This window comes from Theobroma cacao, chromosome 4 (genome assembly GCF_053813885.1).
Source record: "Theobroma cacao isolate CCN51 chromosome 4, ASM5381388v1, whole genome shotgun sequence".
NCBI classification, from domain to species: domain Eukaryota; kingdom Viridiplantae; phylum Streptophyta; class Magnoliopsida; order Malvales; family Malvaceae; genus Theobroma; species Theobroma cacao.
Genome location: NC_142642.1, coordinates 8381120 through 8395949, shown reverse-complemented (window position 1 = coordinate 8395949; position 14830 = coordinate 8381120). Strand labels below are relative to the sequence as shown.

The 14830-nt window shown below is 36.2% G+C and overlaps 1 pseudogene; it reads left to right on the top strand.

Annotated features, from left to right (window-relative positions):
• The first annotated feature begins 7178 nt into the window (after positions 1-7178).
• LOC148763115 (uncharacterized) lies at positions 7179-14068 on the top strand (annotated as a pseudogene).
• The last annotated feature ends 762 nt before the right edge of the window (positions 14069-14830 follow it).

Here is a 14830-nt window from a genome sequence, read left to right as displayed (position 1 = left end):
TTTTGCACTTCGTTTGGATAAGGATCGTGTTAGGAGAGAAGAAAAATTGGTGGTGTCTACTCCTTTAAAGGAGGTATTTGTGGCTGAATGGGAATATGAATCCTGTGTAGTTCGAGTCAAGGACAAAAACACATTGGTAAATCTAGTGGTGTTAGACACCTTAGATTTTGATGTGATTTTGGGAATGGATTTGCTATCATCCTGCCATGCTAATGTGGACTGATACCATAAATTGGTTAGATTTGATTTTCTCGGTGAACCATCATTTAGTATTCAAGGGGATAGAAGCAATGCTCCCACCAATTTGATATCAGTCATGTCTACCGGAAGGCTATTAAGACAGGGTTGTCAAAGTTACTTGGCTGTTGTGAGGGATACTCGAACGAAGGTTGGAGATATAGGCCAAGTGTCGGTAGTAAATGAGTTTATGGATGCATTTCCCGAAGAACTATCAGGCTTACCCCTTGAGCGAGAGATTGAATTTTGTATAGATTTTATTCCTGACACTAGACCCATATCCATACCCCCATACCAAATGGCACCGACGAAGCTTAAGGTACTTAAAGATCAGTTGGAGGATTTGTTAGATAAAGGCTTCATTCGCCCTAGAGTCTCACCATGGGGAGCACCGGTGCTATTTGTAAAGAAGAAAGATGGGTCACTTAGATTATGCATTGACTACCGACAACTTAATAAGGTGACGGTGAAGAATAAGTACCCCTTTCCAAGAATAGATGATTTATTTGATTAGCTACAGGGAGCACAATGTTTCCCTAAGATAGATCTACGATCTGGGTACCATCAATTGAGGATCCGGAGTGAAGATATCCCCATGACCGCATTTGGAACAAGATATGGGCACTATGAGTTCTTGGTGATGTCATTTGGGCTTACGAATGCTCCGCGGCATTTATGGATTTGATGAATTGAGTGTTCAAGCCTTATTTGGACAAGTTTGTGGTGGTGTTTATTGATGACATTTTGATCTACTCGAAGAGCCGAGAGGAGCATGAGAAACACCTTAAAATAGTGCTTCAAACTTTGAGAGAACATCGATTGTATGCCAAGTTCTCCAAGTGTGAGTTCTGGCTTGAAAGTGTTGCATTCTTAGGACATGTGGTCTCTAAGGATTGGGTACAAGTCGATCCAAAGAAAATTGAGGTAGTGGAAAAGTGGCCAAGGCCAACATCAATTACGCAGATTAGAAGATTTTTGGGTTTGACGGGTTATTATCGTCGTTTCGTGAAGGACTTCTCAAAAATAGCTGCCCCTCTGACTAAGCTGACATGTAAGGATACAAAATTTGAGTGGTCAAAGTATTATGAGGATAGTTTTGAGAAGCTTAAGGCATGTCTCACCACAGCTCCAGTATTAAGCCTACCGTAAGGCACAAGGGGTTATACGGTATTTTGTGATGCCTCACGGGTTGGTTTAAGGTGTGTATTAATGCTGCATGGGAAGTTGATTTCATAGGCAACATGATAACTTAAAAGGCATGAGCAAAATTACCCCGCACACGATTTGGAGATGGTAGCAATCATGTTTGCCTTAAAGATTTAGATACATTATTTGTATGGTGAGACTTGTGAGATATATACAGACCATAAAAGCCTGAAGTATATATTTCAGTAAAGGGATCTTAACTTACGGCAATGTAGGTGGATGGAGTTGCTAAAGGATTATGATTATACTATTCTTTACCATCCCGGTAAGGCAAATGTAGTGGCAAATGCCTTGAGTCAAAAATCGATGTGGAGCCTTGCACATATCTCTACAGTTATGAGACCCTTGATTAGGGAGATGCATAGCTTGGGAGATATAGGTGTGCATTTGGAAGTTTCGGAGGCAAATGCATTGCTAGCACATTTTAGAGTGAGGACTATCTTAATGGACCGAATTAAGGAAGCACAAAGTAAAGATGACTTTATAACTAAGGCCTTAGAGGACTTTCAAGGAAGAAAAGGAAAAATGTTTACTAAAGGCACAGATGGAATATTAAGGTATGGAGCTAGACTTTATGTGCCAAATAGTGATGGATTGAAGAGAGAAATATTGGAGGAGGCGCATATGGCAGCCTACGTGGTACATTCGGGAGCTACCAAAATGTACCAAGATTTGAAAGAGGTAAACTGGTGGAAAGGACTTAAGAAAGATGTAGCTGAGTTTGTCTCCAAGTGCTTTGTCTGTCAACAGGCTAAGGCAGAACATCAGAGGCCCGCAAGACTACTACAGCCCTTACTAGTGCCCGAGTGGAAGTGGAAGCATATTGCAATGGATTTTGTAACGAGTTTACCTTGAACTAGTGGGGGTTACAACTTGATCTGGGTCATAATGGACCAGTTAACAAAATCAGCTCATTTTCTTACGGTTAAAACTACATACGGGGTTGCCTAATATGCCCAGCTTTATCTAGACAAGATAATACGGTTTCATGGCATTCCTGTTTCTATAGTATCTGATAGGGGGCACAGTTCACCAATAGGTTCTGGGAAAAGCTGCAAGAAGCATTGGGCACTAAGTTGGATTTTAGCACGGCTTTCCACCCTTAGACTGATGGACAGTTTGAACGGATGATACGGATATTGGAACATATGTTGAGGGCCTGTGTAGTAGACCTTGGACACCGGTGGGATCGATATCTACCCTTAAGAGAGTTTGCCTATAATAACAGTTTCCAAGCTAGCATCCAAATGGCACCATTTGAAGTATTATATGGACGGAGGTGCAGGTCACCCATTGGATGGCTAGAGGTGGGAGAAAGGAAACTCTTGGGGCCTGAGTTGGTGTAGGACGCCATCGAGAAAATACGCTTGATTCGTCAAAGGATGTTATCAGCATAAAGTAGACAAAAGTCATATGCTGATAATAGACGGAGGGACTTGGAGTTTTAAGTGAGGGATCACGTATTTTTTAAGGTCTCGCCAACTAAAGGGGTAATGAGGTTTGGCAAGAAAGGAAAATTAAGTCCTCGATATATAGGACCCTTTGAGATCTTAAAAAGGGTTGGAGCAGTGGCATACCGTTTGGCGCTGCCACAAGACCTTTTGACTATTCACCTTGTATTTCATGTGTTGATGCTTAGGAAGTATAACTCGAATCCATCTCATATAATATGGTATGAAACCATCCAATTGCAAGATTACTTGACCTATGAGGAGCAACCGGTAGCTATCCTAGATCGGCAAGTCAAAAAGCTCCGTTCAAAGGATGTAACCTCAGCGAAGGTGTTATGGCGAAACCATACCAACAAGAAGGTAATGTGGAAAACCAAGGAGGAGATACGGACAAAGTATCCACACCTCTTTAATACTCAAAGGTACACTAGTTTATACTAGATTTAAATTCGGGGATCGAATTTCTTTTAGTGGGAGAGAATGTGAGACCTTGACCCCTATTGACTCGCAACTAGCAATAGACGCGATAATACGAACTAGGGGTAATTTCATTATTTCTCCTAGTGAGCCCTTGAAAGTAGTTTTTTAATGTTATTAAGGTCTAAGTAGGCCTAAGGAATGAATGAATGAGGGTAAGATAATGAAGAAAATAGAAATATGGATAATTTTCATGGTAGGGGTAAAACAGTCATTTTGCATCTCGAGTCCAAATTTTTAAGTTTTCATGAACCTGAGTATTTCTAGACCCTTATGGACCTTGTCTCATTGTCAAAGAAGTAAACAGATTGTATAAAAGTAGTGGAAAAACAAAATGACCTTGTTAAGAGCATTTTGGTAATTTCGTGAGAAAATGGATAAACATAAGGCATAAATATCTAAATTTCTAGGAAGTTCTTCAAATTTCCAGCAATTCTTCTTCTTCTTCTTCCTTTCTCATGTTTTCTCACCTTCCATGGAAGCTTGATTTGAAACTTCTATAGATTTTCTCGAGTTAACCCCGATTTTCATGTTTTTGTGCACCCTTCCACAAAGTTCTTTGTGCTCTTTTACTTTTTCACCATAAAACCCTCAAAAGCCTTTCCTTAATACTTTCTCTCACTAGTTGGACATTTTAGAGAGAGAGAGGGAGATTTTTCACAAAAGATTGAAAGCTTTTGAAAGGGAATCAACTACAAAGCTACAAAGGTAAGTAATGAAATTTAGTTGATTTTTCTTAAGTTGTTGAGAATGGTTAGTGGCTAGATTTGTGAGTGTTTTGTAGTTGAGGTGGTTTATTCATTTTAGTGCGACTAGAATAGTGAAAATAGATAGTCACTTAATGGTAGTCAGAAGCTATCTAGGGATGACTAGTGGAACCCGATTTAGAAAATAGCTTTGGAATGGTATTAATGCCAAGTTGGGTTGATTGTGATGTTGTTGTGTATGATAGGTTCCAACGAAACCCCACACCTCCATTCGGAACATTAGTCAAAGTTAGAGCCCACCAAAACATCAATAAAGACTGGTGAGTGAACTTGCATTTTAAAATGTTTGGGGGAAATGTTTACGTGCTTCAATGAATGATTTGAGAATTTTATCGATTTTTGCTTTAAAATTGCCTGAGAACAAGCCCTTGATAAAATTTTTGATGCTGTGAAATGTGAAATGTGTAAAAAGATGAATCCTATGTTTTTGTATGATGTTGATATATATATATATATGTGTATACTATGTCATAAATGGTACATTGTGTGACAAATCCAACCGTGCATGTGTGGGGTAAGTGTGCACTTGTCGGTGATGACGGTGATGAGGGAGTTGGATGGTGATACTATCCTACTATGTGCACAATGTGGTGGGATGCACATGAGCTGGGTGAGATGGGATATCCTGCTATGTGCACGATGTGGTGGGATACACATGAGTTGGGTGAGATGGGATGCACATGAGCTGAGTGAGATGGGATGTCTGGCTATGTGCACGATGTGGTGGGATGCACATGAGCTGGGTGAGATGGGATGTTCGACTATGTGCACGATGTGGTGGGATTCACATGAGTTGGGTCAGATGGGACGTTCGACTATGTGCACAATGTGGTGGGATGCACATGAGCTGGGTGAGATGAGATGTTTGTTGGAAATTTCCTCTCTTTCAAATTTCATGCTAAATATGGTTCCTTCATCGTTAAAGGATTTAATAACCAGGGGTTTAATTGAGGGATTTTAATAAGAACTTGAATTAAGTTGCATTGTTTTCAAATAAGTGCATCATGATTATCAACTTTCCTTATTGTTGCTTGTTCCCTTCTTATGTTCACTCACTGAGTTTGTACTCACTGTTTTCAACTTCATGTTTTCAGATCAAGGGGAAGTTGGAACCTAGGTTAAGGTGTTTACGTAGTTTCATCTTCTTGGTAGGTATGTTGGCATTTAGTAGCCGTTCCTGCACTTTGGTCACTCCGCTGGAAGCCCACAGTCATTTTTGTTTGTAAATACGTACATGTGATGTAAAATACTAAGATACATGCCTTAGACCATATATGTATATTTGATTTGGTAAGCCACCATGAATGGCAATGGTTAATATTATTACGGGTTAATATACATGCAGTTTTGATTGCTATAGCTTATTAATAAAGTACTTGAAGGGTGGCATTGTGAGATGTAGCTTTAAGAATAATTGATGGGATGACGAGCAGGATTACATAAATAGGCTTGCTTGGGCTTAGTGGACTACGTCCATTCAGTCCATGCGTCGGTCATGGCTCAGAAATCGAGTCGTGACAAGCTTGGTACTCAATCTTAAACCAGATTGTTTACCATAAATTTCATTTTCTACCATAGGATCAACTACAAGGGTTCTATACTCGATCTTGGGCCAACGCTATTATTTACCCCTAATCTTTACTTCACAGATTCGATCCTCCATGCACTAGGATCTACTTTTGAGGTCCAAATTCATAAAAATTGATTCTTTTAAAGCCAAAACTCATTCCAAATCTTCCCCACAACCTCAATCATTCATATTTCACTTAAAATCAACACACAAGTCCATCATGCACACCAATTCTCATTCATGCCTTATGTCACATAGCATATCAATTAACATGGCATAATTTGCATCCATATCATACTCATCTTAGTGCCAAACATATGCACTATATTATTAATGTGCCAAGCATATGCATAACATCATTTTAGCTTTTACATACTGATACATTCCTTAACCATCTCTTTCTGGGCATGGGCATTCCTTTAATTCTTAAACATATACACCAAAGGTTCAATTTTGTTTATCAATTAGCTTGGTTTATAGTACATAATTTGTACCAAAAATCGGGGTTGTTACAACAGGTAAGGAAGATGATAACTTAATGGACAAAATGTAAAACCCCTTTTCTTGCTTAAAAATATTGACATGACCCAGTACAAAAAGTCTGTCAAAAAAACCTTGTCATCATGGATCTACATATAGTGAAGAAACTAATACCATTTGATAGGAATGTCAACAAAACCAAAAAGTCAAGCACTTTTAGAGCTTCAGACACTTGTCAGGACTAGCTAAGGCTACCATACTCGTGGCATTCAATACTACCAAGGCAAAGACTAACTTTTCATGTGCATGTAGTGTCAATGTCTTGTTCTTAATCATGTTCCAAAACTCTAAGTAACTATTACAAAAGGAATTGTTTGTTTCCTATTTTGTGTTGCTTGCCTTCTACCATGAATTGGTAGTTTTTGGAATTTTACTTTTTTTACAATAATGATATCCCTTTCTTGCCTTTCAAAAAAAAAATCCATTGAACATTACTGTGATGGCTTCCTTAGTATACATGTTTTACTACAGTTTAAATATATTTATGATTATATTTATTTCTTGTAGATGGATTAAAAAACTTTGCATGTAGTAGTTATGGGTGCAGTTTCATCGGTATTAGCTTTTGAAGTTGTTTTTATTGAAAAATATAAATCTAATAACTATATACCCAGTGAGCTTAGTGTCAATGAAGATCAAGAGAAAGAGTTGTACGTTAATAGTATTTTATATAGAGGTGATCTCTATTGTATGGACCAAATTAGAATAAGACCAGTAGCATTTTTTAAGTTGTGTGACATTCTTAGTAAAAACAATTTGTTACAATCAAGTAGATATGTGTCTATGAGAGAGCAAGTGATTATATTTTTGCATGTAATTGGTCATAATGTAAGGTTGCGAGTGATTGAATCAAGATAATTTAGATCAATTGAGACAGTTCATCGATACTTTAGAATTGTCATGAAAGCAATATTGAAATTACATAAGGATATGATTAGGCTGCCCAATGATTCCACTCCACTTAAGATTAGGAATAATCACATATTTTGTCCATACTTTAAGGTGCAAGTTAATGTTACTTAGTTCTTTTTTCTTTTTTATTTGTATAAAAAAGATTTCTGTAACACACCTGATTTTTAATATGGCCTAAATGTGATGTGGGCCAAGTGATTTGATAAGTAAACTTGAACACTTGATGTATATGCTTGAGGAGCATGCATATGAGCTATTGTGAGCTATAAAGAAAGGCCTTGAAATTCAGTGTACATTGAGGATTCTAATAATATGATGAAGTAGCTAAACCAATTGATGAGCTAAATTGAACTTTGGTGAATATGACTACACTTATAAGTGTATGACAATGAATATTGGTATAAAGGAGAGTTTTCAATGGAATTGTGCATATGTTTGGTACTTTGACACATAAATACGACATTAAGGCAAATATCAATAAAAATGATGAATTAATACTATGGCTTGAGGATTTTATTTAATTTAACGTATATTTGAGAATATATGTATGAGGATTTGAATTATATGAGTTATTTGAGGTATGAGATTAACAGGGAATGGATTTGGGGTATTCAGTTGGATTTTTGGAAGTTAAGAAAAGACTTAAAACTACCTACAGGGGAGAATGTATTGATACATCCCCTCATGTATCGATACATTCTTGGCAAGAAGAACAATATGAGGTGTTCTAGAGGAATTTTATTGATACATTTGAGGATGTATCGATAGATTTAGTAAAAAATGAACATGTATCAATACATTGTCCCGATGTATCGATACATTTGAAGTAGGGAGCACCCAAGACCATTCTGCCTAAAATTTATCAATACATTTATTCAAAATTAAGGGAGATGTATCGATGCATTTGGCAATGTATCGATACATCACTAAAAAAATGGTAAAAAATAAAAAGGGGTTTCAAGCCATTTTGCCCCATTTTCTCTCTCAACTCTTTCTCTCCATTTCTCTTTCTAAGACCTAGAAACCCTAACCTCCCAAACAAATTCTTAGAGCTATTTAAAGCTAATCCAAACTTGGGAAATAAATATGAAGGTATGATTACAAATTTTTGCCAATTGGTTTTCGATTTAATCGATTAATAACCTTGGATCTGAATATTTTTAGATTTGGTCAAACTTTCCCCCTTGGATTTATTGGAGATTTGGAGCCTATATTTGGACAATCCAGCTTCTAAGGTAAGGATTTAGCTCATCATTAAAGGATTTAAGCTTGTTTATGGAATTTGGTTATTATTGAAAAGCTGAGATATTTTTGAAAGCTAGGAAATAAATATTTTTATGATGTTTTGATGTGTTTAAGGGGGAGTTAAAGCTACCAAGCATGTTGGTAAGCTATAAGACGGTTTGAGGCCATGGATTGGAGCTCAACTATGGTAGTGCCTCTGATTATCGAGGTGAGTGGGATTTAATTAAATGCATGTGATGCATCTCACATAATGTATGCATTACCATGGTACTTTAATCTTGTGTGTATGCCTAGATGAGAATGCCTAGGCTAGAGAATTGATATGTATATCTATGTGTGTGTTTGCACTTGTGCATATGCATGTTTGCCTAGAGGTATGTGCCTAGGCTAGAGAACAAATATGATTGCATGCCTAGATGAAAATGCCTAGGCTACTTAGCTATTTGAGATAGGAAATTGTGTTTATGTGATTTGTGGTAAGCCACATGATTGCATTGTGTTTGAACCCATGGTATATAAGACCTAGAGCAAGAGGCCTACACATGATATGATATGAATTGTGGATTAAAAACTATGCCAAATTATGATGAATAGGCTACTAAGTAGGTATTAGCTTAATTTGTATTTGGGATGATGGCACAGTGATTAGGTGATATTAAAAATGTGAGGCCGAAAAGGCCATGATTGCTTATGGATATGATCTATGCATGAATGCCCACATATTTATGGTTGATTTGAGGACATGCATAAGGCTGTTAAGCCATGATTGATAGGATTGAATATGATGAATACCCATGCAGGTTAAAGGCATTAGGGCCTATAGCTTTATTATGTTTCGTTTGATGATGCCTTAGAAATTTGAAGGTATTTAGAATTATACCAAGCTTAATGTCACGACCCAAATTTTGGGTCATGACCAACGCATGGGCCCAATGGACGTAGTCCACTAAGCCCAAGCAAGCCTATTAATCTGACATGTTCATCATTCCATCATAAACTGCTAAGTCACATTTCATAACTTAGGATCAAAATAATATCAAACATTTTCCAACTCATACTGGCATACCAAACAAGTGTATATACACTATCTACAACATGTATCTTAATAATTTACATTAGGTTTGTCTATACACAACAAAAGAATACTTGACTTCCAACGGAGGGACTCGGACGAATGTACAGCTACTGAATGCCGAGACACCTACCAAAAGATGGATACAAGTCTACAAGGACACCTCATCCTAGTTATCGGCTGCCTCGTGATCTAAAAACATGAATTTGAAAACGGTGAGTATAAACCCAATGAGTGAACAAGGAAGGGAACAAGTAACCATAAGGGAGAATTTAAATTCATGATGCACTTGTTTTAAAACAATGTAATTTAATTTCATTCATATTGAAAACCCCTCATTAAACCCTTAAATAATTAATCACTTGGTAATGATGAACCCATACATATCAAATAATTTGAAAAATGAAGGCTTTAGTGATACACAAGTAAGTCAAATGCAACAACGAATCTTCGCTGCAGCGATAATGAATTTTTGCTGCAGTGACGTTGGGATTAAGTTATTAGCCGAACGTGGGTTCCTCAACTAACCGAGGGTTTCTCACCAAACCTACTCATTTTAAACTTAATTCACTTATTCCTTAATGTTGGAAGTCCAAGCTCAACTATGGTACCAAAGAAATGGAAAATATAGTAGCAACCGAACCAAAAAGGAAACAAAACAGAAAGTTTTTCGCTGCAGCGAGAATAAATCTCGCTACAATGAAATTTTGGTCCCAAAACAGAATGTTTCTCACTACAGCGAGATTCATTCTAGCTACAGCGAGAAGCTACAGTACCTTTCTCGCTGCAGCGAGAACCAAACTGGTGAGGCTCTTAAAAACCCAAGAGTTTCTCGCTGCAACGAAAATGATTCTCACTGTAGCGAGAAACAGGGCACTAATGAAAAATTTGCCCTTCTTCCCAAAGAAAAACCACCCTGCTGAAATGTCCAAAATCAATGTGAAACACATAATAATTCCTCAAAGTTTAACATACCAAATTTCATATGCATTACACTCATTTACCATTACTCATAAATTTCCTATAACACACATAATTACGTATGTATATATATACATATACTCATCATCATCATGCACACCATCCCATCATCATCATGCACTTCGTCTCATCATCACCAGCTCATGTGCACTCCCTACTCGCACATGGCTGGGTCATCACCGAGTTATGTGCACTTCCTTCTCGCACATAACTGGTTCATCATCGACCTATGAGCACTCCTTACTCGCACATAGCTAAGTCAATATAATTACACAACAATATATTCTTACATACATATATATCAACACAATGTAGCAGTAGAGGAATCCATAATAGCCACATATCACAACATAAACCATTTCTCAAGAGCTTATTCCCAAAGCACTCATTTTAAAGAAAAGTTGTATAAAATCATTCAAACACTTTGTACAAAATAGTCACATTCCCAAAATAGTTTTGATAGGTAGTCCACTCACCGGTTGATTGTAGAGCCTTTAGCTGAATCTAATTCCCATAATGATCCAATTGGAAGGATGGGACTTCGTTAGAACCTAGAATCACATTAGCATAAGCAATAGGTTAATTCACACATTATAAACCCTAAAAGCTATCTCTTAACTAGCTTTCAATTGCCACATTAAATTGCTATCTATGTTCACTATCTTAATCACTGCAAAAGGAATGAACATACTCAATAATAAAACAACTCATAATCCCAATTACTAGCCATTATTCACAACTAAAAATCAAGCTTGGTTCATCACTCACCCTAAAGTTTCTTTATAATTGAATTCTCTTCCAATAGCTTCCAAACAAATGAGGTAATTCTTTTTTTCTCTCTCTAAAATGCCCAACTAGTGAGAGAAAGTATGGAAATAAGATTTTTCAAGGGTTTTAAGGAGAAAGAGTGGAAGAATACAACGATTCTAGTCAAAAGAGCACAAAGGTATGAAAACTAGAGCTAGAGAGAGAAAATCATGCAAGCTCCATATCAAAATTCCATGGAGGTTGGAAGCAACGTGAAAGAGAAGGAGGAAGAAGAAGAAGCTACTGAAAAATGGAGAATAAGCTGCTGGAAGAAAGATATTTATAGCCAATCTTATCCATTCCCTTGAAATTACCAAATTGCCCCTCCATAAATTAGCTTATTCTCCTCCAATCTTTTATGCAATCTTTTTGGTCTTTTGACACTGGGACAAGGTCCATAATGGTCTAGACATACTCGAGTTCATGATAACTTAAAATTTTAACTCGAGGTAAAAAATGACAATTTTGCCCCTACCGTGAAAATCATCAAATTTTTTGTTTCCTTGTCATTTTACCCCTAATTTAACCATCCATTTATGCCTTAGACCTACTTAGGCCATAATATTGTTTAAAAATCTTACTTTTATGGGCTTACTAAGGAAATGACGAAATTACCCCTGATTAGGGATATTACGTATACTTTCCTTTACGAGTCTATAAAGGTCAAGGTCTCACACTTAAAGATGATTGAAGCTCATTGAATTTGAATATGATTTGATATGGAAATATGGAATGTCACAAGCACGATGGCCTGATTTGTGGATATGTGTTTGTTTGAGGGATGAATTTCGAACGTTGATTTGACTTGAGGTTAAGTGGAGTCTCACACCCTTTGACTTTGTGTGCCTAAAAGGATGGTGGCAAGTAGGGACAGTGGCATTAATCCTGCCTGTGATTCCCACTTACAATACTTTGATGCCAGCTATTGAGATTACTCCGAGTGATGCCGATATTGGGAGATTACTTCGATTGATGATTCTAATTCTCCACCCATTACTTTGGCCCCGTGCATGATTTGTTCTTTGCTAACTACTTCGGTGATGTCCATGATTTGATTCTTTACTTAATGGCTTTGCCCTATGTGTGATTCATTTCTTCGTCGATTGGCCATCGTGCGTGAATTGACCTTGTCCAGGGCAAGACCAGTCATTTAATTTCATTTAACTATTATGACATGCATTAAGTATGGCATGATTTGATTTGAATATGAAATTTCAATGATTGACTGTGAATGATATTTGTTAAAAAGCTTTGAGATAAGCAAATTATATGTAAATGAGATTTGAAGTTGTGCTAGGCAATAGAGGTGTGCCTATGAAGCCTACTTTGATGGTCATAACTTTAAAGATAAGCCTTGAATCGATATGATTTGATGTGAGGACATAGAACTTGTAAATTGTGGATATAATATGCCATTGAGATGTGATCCGACAAGACTTGTTATGAGGAGTTGTGCATGTGAGATATTAGAATGACCCTCACACCTTTGAATTAGAGATGTTTAAATATAAAAGTCTTATGGCTAGACAGTCCTTAATATATTTTATATGTAAAATATTATACTGTGATAGTATTCCCTCACTAAGTATTAGATGATTCACCCCTCTATTGTACCATGTGCAAATAAGAAAAGCTATGGGGTTACGTGGCAAGTGTCATCAATTGGACAAACACATAATTGGCATCGGGTAAGTCTCTCTTCTGACATGTCACTCTACTGAGTTTGTGTGGGCCTTCCACTTTTCCAGATTTGGTTTGTTTGTAAAATATGTCAAGCACGATGTGCCATTTGAATTGTATAAGGGTTGTCATGCCCAAACCCAATTTGATGGCTAATGTATGGTCTTTGAATATTTGTTTGGATTGTGAGCCGGGGATAATTGTATTATATTTGAAATTATTATGAATATTTGACTATTAATTCCCTTGGCAATGTGTTATGTGATTTGAACCTTGAGGTTTGGTCAAGTCTCATAGGCTTCGCTCGTCGAACTCATGCGCCGGTCATGGACCCTTGAGTTTGGGCCGTGACAATTTATAATTAAATTTTACAATAATAATAGGATTGTGTTGGAGCGTTAAATGGGAGCCTTGTTCATGCATTTGTGCCACTTAAGATTCAAGGAAAATTTCATGGTAAAAAAAAAGGAACCACACAAAATGTATTAAGTATAATCCGTTTAAAATTGAAATTTACCTTTGTGCTTGCTAGTTGGGAAGGCAATGCACATGATTTTTGTATTTTGAGTGATGCACTTTCAAGGTTAAATAACGAACTTTAAAAATTTAAGAATTGTCATTCATTTGATAACTAATTTATTTAGCAATAATATAATGTTTGTAAACTTGTAGACAAATATTTTCTTGCTAATAAGAGATATGGTATTCAAAATAGAACTATAAGTCCATATAAAGGTGTTTGATATCATTTGAAAGAGTTTAGTAATATTCGTCTCAAAAATGGGAAGGAGCTTTTTAATCTTCAACATTCGTCATTGTGAGCAACTATTGAATAAGTTTTTGGGATTTTGAAGAAATGTTTTCGCGTGTTACAATCTGAACCATTTTGGAATTATGGCACATGAGTAGATATCATTTTATGTTGACGTATCCTCCATAACCACATAATAGGAGTTGATCCTAGGGACTTACTTAATCAATTATCATTAGATGACATGGAGTCTAAAAGATAAGAATTGTTCTAATAGCTCGTGAAGAGAGAAAAGCAACTAGAGAATGGATGACTAAAAGAGAAGAAATTGCAAATGCTATATGGATTAATTATGGGGCTAGGAGAATGTAATTTTTATTTTGTTTTATGTTTTCTATTTTATATTTTGAACATTGATATGTTGCTAAGGTTTACATTATATATGTTTTTACTTGTTTGAAATTGTTGTACTGAACATGTAATGTACTTTTTTCTTTATTGTTTATTTACTATATATGTATATGTATAATTATTTATTTTATTTTTTCGTGACTTATTTGTTTTTAATATAAATCATTATGGTAGAGATTATAAAGCCAAAGCAATTTTAGTGGACAAAACCTATAAAGCGTATGTTGCTTGAGATCCTTATTGAGAAGGCTCAAAAAGGAAATAAACCTTCCAATGTCTTTAATGCCTCTTCATACACTCAAGTAATGCAAGCTATAAATGAAAAATTCAATATTCAATGTGAGACAACCATGTGGAAAATCATCTTAAGAAAATGAAAATACATGGAATACTATTCAAAAAATTTTAGCCAAGAGTGGATTTGGATGGGATGACAACCTCAAGATGATCTTTGTAAATAGACAAGTGTACGAGGAAGAAGTCATGGTTTGTATATATTTTTCTTAATTCTTTTTGTTCAAGTTTTATTATACACTTTTCATATTGCATATTAGAAAGTTAATTCTTTTTTTTTTACATAATTGCATGCACATCCTAAGCATGAACCTTTCATCAACAAGAAATTTGACATGTATAATGAAATGGCATTAGTTGTTTAAAAATATATGGCAACTGGGAGCTTCACCAAATCATTTACTGATATAGATTTTGAGAGTAATACCA